The sequence below is a fragment of the Mesocricetus auratus genome, unplaced genomic scaffold, assembly GCF_017639785.1.
Source record: "Mesocricetus auratus isolate SY011 unplaced genomic scaffold, BCM_Maur_2.0 Super-Scaffold_2245, whole genome shotgun sequence".
NCBI lineage: Eukaryota > Metazoa > Chordata > Mammalia > Rodentia > Cricetidae > Mesocricetus > Mesocricetus auratus.
In genome coordinates, this window is record NW_024429180.1 from 1,261,691 (window position 1) to 1,269,652 (window position 7,962).

The window sequence follows — 7,962 nt, forward strand, 5'->3', positions numbered from 1 at the left end:
CATTGGGCAAAATTAAACAACTATATGTGTAAACACACATGTATATATTAGCAAATTTAAAAAAGAGAGAGCTTCCTTAGCATAGTAAAAAGAATCTATGAAAAACGTGAACACTGAAAACTTTCAACTTCTGATGAGAAAGAAGACCAGGAGCATTGGATGAAAACTTGCAGCTAGAGCATTTGGATCAGAAAAAGAACTGAATCCCACTGAGACTGGAAATGAAGAAGCAAAGTTATCTGTATTCATAAATGACATAATTATATATACATAGAATGTGAAGGACTCCACACAAACACACACCCACACACAAAGCACACTGGGCTAGTTTTGTCTCCATATGTCAACAATGAAATAGATAAGAGAACAATTAGGTTTATTGAAAGAATTAAAAAATCAATGAGTATATTTAACCAATGAAAGACTTGTTCACTTAACTTAAACCATTTTTTTGAAAGAGACTCAGATACACTAAAGACATCCCTTGTTTGTTTCTTGGGAGGTTTCATATTGTTAAAATAGAAGTACTCCCCCCCCAAAGAAATATGCAGATTCGGTGCAATTACTCTAACAGACAACGGCCTGTTTTTGCAGAAACAGAAAGTGTGATCCACAAATATGAAAAAAGTGGCAGAATAGTCACATTGCTTATATTTGCACGTTTTAGATTTATAATTACAAGTGCAGGTATGAGTGTGGGTATGTGCATAGGAGTGTGATAACCATGGAGGCAAGAAGATGTCGATGGAGTGAGTGAAAGATTGGCAGCCTCTGGAGATGAGGTCTGGCATGGAGGAGGGGTGCTCAAAGAGAAAATGTCTTGTTCTCTCTTCCATCCAGGGGAGGAGTTTTACCCATGTGCATGCGTCACTCTGATGAAAAAAATGTTGGTTTCTTTTGTTTTTCGAGACAGGGTTTCTCTGTGGCTTTGGGGGCTGGTTTGTTTTTTAAAAGACCTTTGTTGCATGCTGCTGTGGACTCTGCTGAGAGGAATATGAGCCCATTTCTTTTTACTCACATAGGAAATAATTATTCTCTGGAACAAAACTGTAGACAAGCAGGTTGTGAATATGACATTTGTGTGCTTCCTGGTAAAGAATAGCTGAAACTAGGTGTCTGAGGTCCCCGTCTTTAAAATTCTTCCCTATGCCATCTTAACAACCTCAAGGTAATCACTCATGCTTCCAACCCATCACCAAGGTCAGTTGGCCTGTCACTTTTGCTTCCCAAATGTGCATCCAGGGGATGTTTATTTTCCAGTTTTGCTACCAATAGTCCCGCCACCATCACAAAATGGCAAACTGTATCCAGATGTGGGCAGTCGTCTCCAACAAGCAGCCTGGGTATAAGTAGATGCTTCAGGTTCCTGCGTTGACTTCCCCACAATGATGTATGATTTATAGCCTGAAATTTTAAGATTAAAAAAAAATAAGGTCCCCAAATTGCTTTATGTCAGAATATTTCATCACAGCAACAGAGATGACAGCAAAACATAAACCATTTAGCTTGATTTTTATGCTACTCTGCTTGAGTTTTCTCTCTCTTCCCTCCCCTCCCCCCACACTTCTACACTCCGTGTATAAGAACAGCATTTATAAACTACTGCTTCTCAATCCTCAATATGGGTTCCGGCCATAATAATTGTGTCATTAACTGCTGTTGAACGAATAAAAATCCGTTCTCTCCCTTCTCTAAGAAATAAGAAAGTCTTAGTTCTACAGCGGAAGGCCTACACTTCTTCAAGCAAAATTAATTTTGTTACCTCTTATTCTCCTTTAAAAATCTTAATTAAGATGAAAAAGGCATATGTTACAATTTCTAAAGATAGGTGTGCTGGCTAGTTGTATGTCAACGTGACACAAGATAGAGTCATCTAAAAAGAGGGAACCTCAACTGAAAAAAATGCCTCAATAAGAGCCAGCTGTAGGCCATTTTCTTAATTAGTGATTGATGAGGGAGGACCCAGCCCATAATGGGTGGTGCCACCCCTGGGCTGGTGGTTCTAGGTTCTATAAGAAAGCAGGCAGAGCAAGCCATGGAAAACAACTCAGTAAGCAGCACCCTTCCATGGCCTCTGCATTAGCTCCTGCCTACAAGTGTCTGCCCTGCTTGAGTTCCTGTCTTGACTTCCTTCAGTGATGAACCATAAGGTGAAAGTGTAAGCCAAATAAACCCATTCCTCCTCAACTTGTTTTTTGTCATAGTGTTTCATCACAGCAATAGTAGCTTTAACTAGGACAGTAGGAAAGGCATTAAAATGAGAGAGAATACTTTAGAATTCTCAAGATTCCATGCATAGGTGCATCTACTCCAACTATAAATAACTAGCTTAAGAAACAGCAGTTGCAATGTGAATCTTATCAATCATCAACAACAAAACTTGAAATAGTTCAAAAACAAAGCTTACAATATTTTTGAGCATCAGAACTCAGTCGCATCATTGGCATAAAAGAAAACCAGAAAGCCAAATTTAATGTGGATTTGATCATAGGTAGTGCAAGGACCTAGCTACATCATTCTGCTCAGTTCCTGCCTTGACACTGTACCTGGAAATTGAAGTGAAAATAATCTTTATGGTCCATATTGCTCCTGTGTAGTGGCATCTTACCAGTGAGCTTGTAGTGGTGGCCACATTCTTTGGGACCTGGTTTCAGGTACAGATGTGACCTATTATAAGGTAGAGAAGGGGCTGGCTGGTGCTCTCTTGGGTTACAGAGAGCATCAGAAGGGCAGATACTGCGTCTTCTGGAGCAGGAAGACCACGACGGCTATGTATTCTTATCTGTGTAAGTGCTTCTCTAATAAACACCTATTTATCATTTATCTTGGGTCAGAGGACTCATTTAAGCCACACCTTCATTCCTTGCTTAGCGAGATTTCAGTTATACATCTTTTCCTTAAGCTAGAATATAAATGGCTATTGTATTACTTGCTTTCACTTTTCTGTGACTAAAACATCTAACTAAAACAACCTATGGAAGTATGATGACTAACCCTGATTGCTAACTCAGGATTTAGAATACCGTGAAACTCTGTATGCATACCTAGGAAGTATCACCTAGCGTGGGCTTAATGAGGTGGGACACCCCCTCGATAAGTGTGACTATTGCCATCCTACATATGAAGTAGGATACCAAAATGCAATGAAAAGGAGAAACAGCAGACACAAGCAGCTGTCTTTCTCTGCTTCCAAACTGCAGATGACACAATGTGGCCAGCTGCAGATGATACAATGTGACCAGCTGACTCAGGCTCCTGCTGCCATGATCTCCCCACAGAGATGACTATACTCTCAAATTGTGGTCCAAAGTAAACTCTTCAGTCCTTACATTCTTTTTGTCAGGTATTTGATCAGTATAATGAAAAATCTATTACAGGAGAAAAAGCTTATTCCCACTTACAATTTCAGAGACTTCAGTCCGTTGTGGAGGGAAATGCATAGGGAAATCCATGCATGTGACAGAGACTCTTCACAGGACCAGAAATCAGAGATAGGCTGGAAATGAGTAAGTATAGATTTTGAAGGCTTACCTCTAGTGACCTATTCTGCCAACCTGGTGACATGGCTTTCAAAATAGTGCCACCGGTTAGAGACCAAGTGTTCAAAACCTGGGGAATTCTAGACTAAAAACTAACAACTAATGACTATACAGTGAAAGTTTTACCGAGGAAGAATAGTGAGTATGGAGGCTAGAAACAATGCTCTAGCATTGGTCATTAATTCATGGAACTATTGACCCCTTCTGTCATGCATGACTTCAAAGTCATATTATATCTGGCAGGTTGTCATAATGATCTGGGAGTTCTCCCCACAGTCAGGACACCGAAGTTGACCTTTGTTTGCTTTCCATATATGAAGACACTTAACTTCAGAATGTTAAGTTCTAGCTATAGAACCAGGACTTCCCGTCTTATTTATTCACTGAATTATTATAAAATTAGTATTGACTACTCAGGGTGCCGTTCTAGGTTCTTGGGGTTCTGTTAATTAAAGAAATAAGAGAATTCTTACTACTTTTGTATAGCTCATTTTACATAAGGAAAAAAGTTCCCCTCTTGTATTTTGAATAGGGTTATCAAGATGGGTCTCATGAAAGGAAAAGGTTTGAGTGGAAGATGAAAGGTCACCCTGTAGGCACCTCTTGGAGGTGCATTGTGCCTTACTCAGTTCAGACATAAGTAACTGGAGAGGGCATGGATGGCTGACAGTGATAATGGTAAAGAGAAAAAGCATTGAGGACACAGAATTTGGAAGCAGAGAAGACTTGTCTCATTGATTAATTGGATGAGTGTCCCATGATTTCTCCAGAAGGTGTTGACAGGATTTTTGAAACAGGCTCAAAAGACACCAGCTGGGGACACATCACCACTAATGAATCGAGATTCAGATCAACACTGAGCTGTTTGGTGTCCCAGAAGAAGATTAGGGAAAACATTGTGCCAGTGTGGAAGAGGAGAGGAAGAACGGGAAGCCAGCGCAGGAGGCTGTGGAGACCTGTCGGTCACTGGGAAGAACTGTGGCTTTCGTTACAAGGAAAGTGAAAAGAATGCTCAGACAGGAGAGGCGTACTCTTCCTTGGGCTCTAGTCAACACCGAAGGTGGATGACACCAACTAGCAAATGGACAGAAGTTGAACTCTTGTTGAAGGCTGCCACAAAAAAATCTACCTTTGAAATATTGGTGGCCCAGAACTGCATGTTAGAGGCAGTGAGAACTGAATAATCTGGATGTGTTTTGTGTGACCAAAATGAGTAGAACATGCTTTTAGCTGAGTGTGTAGTCTGGGAGAAGGAGCAATTGAGGACAGCCTCCTCAAGCGTTTGTTTGAAGCCTTCGGAAGTGCAGTATCAAGTCCAACAAACCAGTGTGTCAGAATGGGTCAGAAAGTTTGGGCGGAAAGACCGGAAAGTCAAGTTTAAGCTGTCAATCTAAGAGGACATGTCAAAGACATCATCGGATGTCCAAGCCTGGGCTTCTGCAGTCACTCTTGAGCTGAGATACCAGATTCTGGCTCATTGCTTATCCAGTTTACAGTCCCTCTTCATTGCCATAGCTCAGCGTTTTCCAGATTGTGATATACAGAGGCAAAAGTATGCCAGATCCATGCGGATCTATAACCAGGCTCTCTGCACTGTACTTTACAGAATCCTCGGTCAAGGGAGTTCTGTGCCCAACTTCATATTGTGAAAGCCCCGCCGTAGAACTCAGACAGAGCACCTGGGGTTGGAACCGATTAATAAGGCACGTCTCCAGGATCTATAGCTTCCTTAATCCTCCCCCACCCCACGCACTCAATTTATCAGGTGGATTTTATTTTGCTATTACTCCCTTGTAGGACAGAGGTTTTTTTTTTAATCCTTGGTAAGGTCATAAGCAGTTAAGCTGATCCGAAAAAACCATACTCAGTGCAGTTCAATAATTCTGCTTTGAAAGGACGCCAGAAGAATGATCATATTTTAAATCTATGCCTATAAATGCGGCATATGCATCCCCATGTGTCAGCAGTCTTAGCTGAAAACAGTTCATTGAATGACAAGTTGATTGGCCCCAATTCGAAAAGCACAGTGCATAAAAACATAATTTCAGGGTGGCCAACATTGTGACAGATTCTAGATTCTGCTCATACACAGAGCTTGTTTGAACTGTTCGGGGAATTCTGGTAGTCTGTGAATGCTTGCAGCCAAGACAATTGCCCTGATAGGAACAGAAGGAAAGGGAAGGAATGGAATTAACAACTGTTGGGTGACTATTATCAGCCAGGCATTGTCTGGGAGAAAATAGAGGAGCAAGGGACTGATTGATAATAGTTGTTTTCTCCATGAAAGGAACAGCGATGGCAGAGATGGAAAAACCACGGTTTGCAAGTGTGCCTCTCTGCACCAATCGCAGCCCTGTCACTGGCCAGAGGGATCCAGGGAATTATTTCACTTTGAAAGTCTTCAGCTTTTATAGCTGCAAAAGGAAAAGGCAATAAAAAGCTGTAAGAATTGAAGGGGGTTTATTTTTGTATACACACACATACACATACCACATCCACACCACACTCACACACCACATACCCACACTACACATATACATATACATATACATACACAAATACACAACACATACCTACACTACACAAACATACATATATCACATTCACACACACACACACACACACACACACACACACACACACACACACCACAAAAACACACACAGGTACCTGTAAAGAGAAGCTTTTTCTTTGTGAGATGCCTTCCCACCCGCCTGGTTCTAGAGCTGCATCAGTCCCAAATAAACACACAGGAGGCTATATTAATTATGAAGCTGTTGGCCTTGCTTGTTTCTTACTGGCTAGCTCTGACTTAAGTAATTACCCCATCATTGTTAATCTAAGTATTTCTCTTACCGGAGAATAGTTCCGGGCTTCCTACCACATGGCTGTTACATCTTGACTCTCTTGTGTTTCTCTTTCCCAGAGTCCTCCTGGACTCCTAGTCCCTCCTATCTAGATTCCCTATAGGCCAGACAGTGCTTTGTTGACAAATGCACAGGACTTCCCCAACATCTCCTCTTTTCTGTTTAAACAAAAAGAAAGGTCTTAGCTTTAACATAGTCAAATCATATATAAAAAATCAGTTACCAAGTAAGAATACAGTTACAATATTTTGTCTATCAACATTCAGCAAGATTTAAAGAAAATATCATCCATCCCATCCTTGTGAGTCTAAAGTTCTATATGTAGCTTATCTTTTATCATAACTAAGGAAAACTATAATTATAACTATCTGTCTTCAACTCCATCAAAGACCACAGAAGGATAATATATAATCACTAGGATTGACAGAGATATCTTACTGCCTGTACAGTCACCCGAAGTTCCTCTGTAACGTTGGGGCATCCATCTTCAGCCCATAGGCCACAATGTGTCTGGAACACTTCTCAGCAAAGCAGGAAATTTCAAACTGTCCATCTGCATTGTCAGTCTGTCAGTCATTTTTCTGTGTCCTGCAGAAAGTCTGCAGTAAGTAGACTCTTCCATGAAGCAGGAACCCTGTAAGACTGAGTTCAGCAGTCACTTTCCTGTGGGTCCTGCATGTCCACTTTATACAGCAACAGTTAAACAGTCTAGCCAAGAACAGTTTCTTGCCCAAATGGCTAATCTTGCCATGTTGAAAGCAAACTCCATAACGAGTTTCTTCGATGCCCATCTTCCTCTCAGACATAATTGGTGCTGCCAGGAGCAGACATTTCTCATTGTCAAGAAAAACCCTAAACCATTTTAAATGCCATTTTCTGAAGGTTTTTGAAAGGTTTGAAGACTATCTATCTCAAATATATTTCTGTATCTCTAGAAAACCTAACTTACCTAACTATAAATTCTATTATAAGTAACTATCTATAGTCTGTATTCAACTAAGCATTACGTTTTAAAAGATCAGTATAAGCACAATGCTTAATCAAGAGGAGAAATATACACATCACAAAATTGACCTTGAATTTGTATCAATAAATGAAAAACAATACCCATACCATAATTCCCCTTTTTACCATTAAAAAGAGATTGGCTGTGATCATTAACCAATTATAAACAACCCCATTTAAATGAAAACAAAGGTTTATAAACAAGGTGGGAATTAGGACGTCACTCATTCCAAACTGCTTCATGCTGGAAGGGGGTGCTGTTCATACCATGGGGATCATGACAAAACTCAGAAACCTGTATAAGTCCTTATTTTCAGGATCTGTAAAGCTGCATCATCTTAGCTGTTTTAGTTGTTGGAACACCTGGTCCACTGCTTCCGGGGGTCTTGGTTCGTCAAACCACAGAAGCCTGGAAGGAATCCTCAGCTTTTCATTTTCTGTAGAAACATAAGCAAAATCTCCTTTCCCAAGTAACATATCCTTATACTTAAATTTTACAGTCAAGGCATTTTCAAAAGATAGAAGTTGGATTAATTTAGCAGCATTTATAA

General features: G+C 40.4%; 1 long non-coding RNA gene across 1 annotated transcript; it reads right to left on the reverse strand.

The window, feature by feature from the left end:
- Window positions 1–222: 222 nt before the first annotated feature.
- On the reverse strand, window positions 223–3,718 carry LOC121137079. Its single transcript, XR_005874315.1, has 2 exons — window positions 3,402–3,718; window positions 223–1,404 (listed from the first exon to the last, which is right to left on the reverse strand). It is a non-coding gene; the product is annotated as an uncharacterized LOC121137079 (long non-coding RNA).
- Window positions 3,719–7,962: the final 4,244 nt, after the last annotated feature.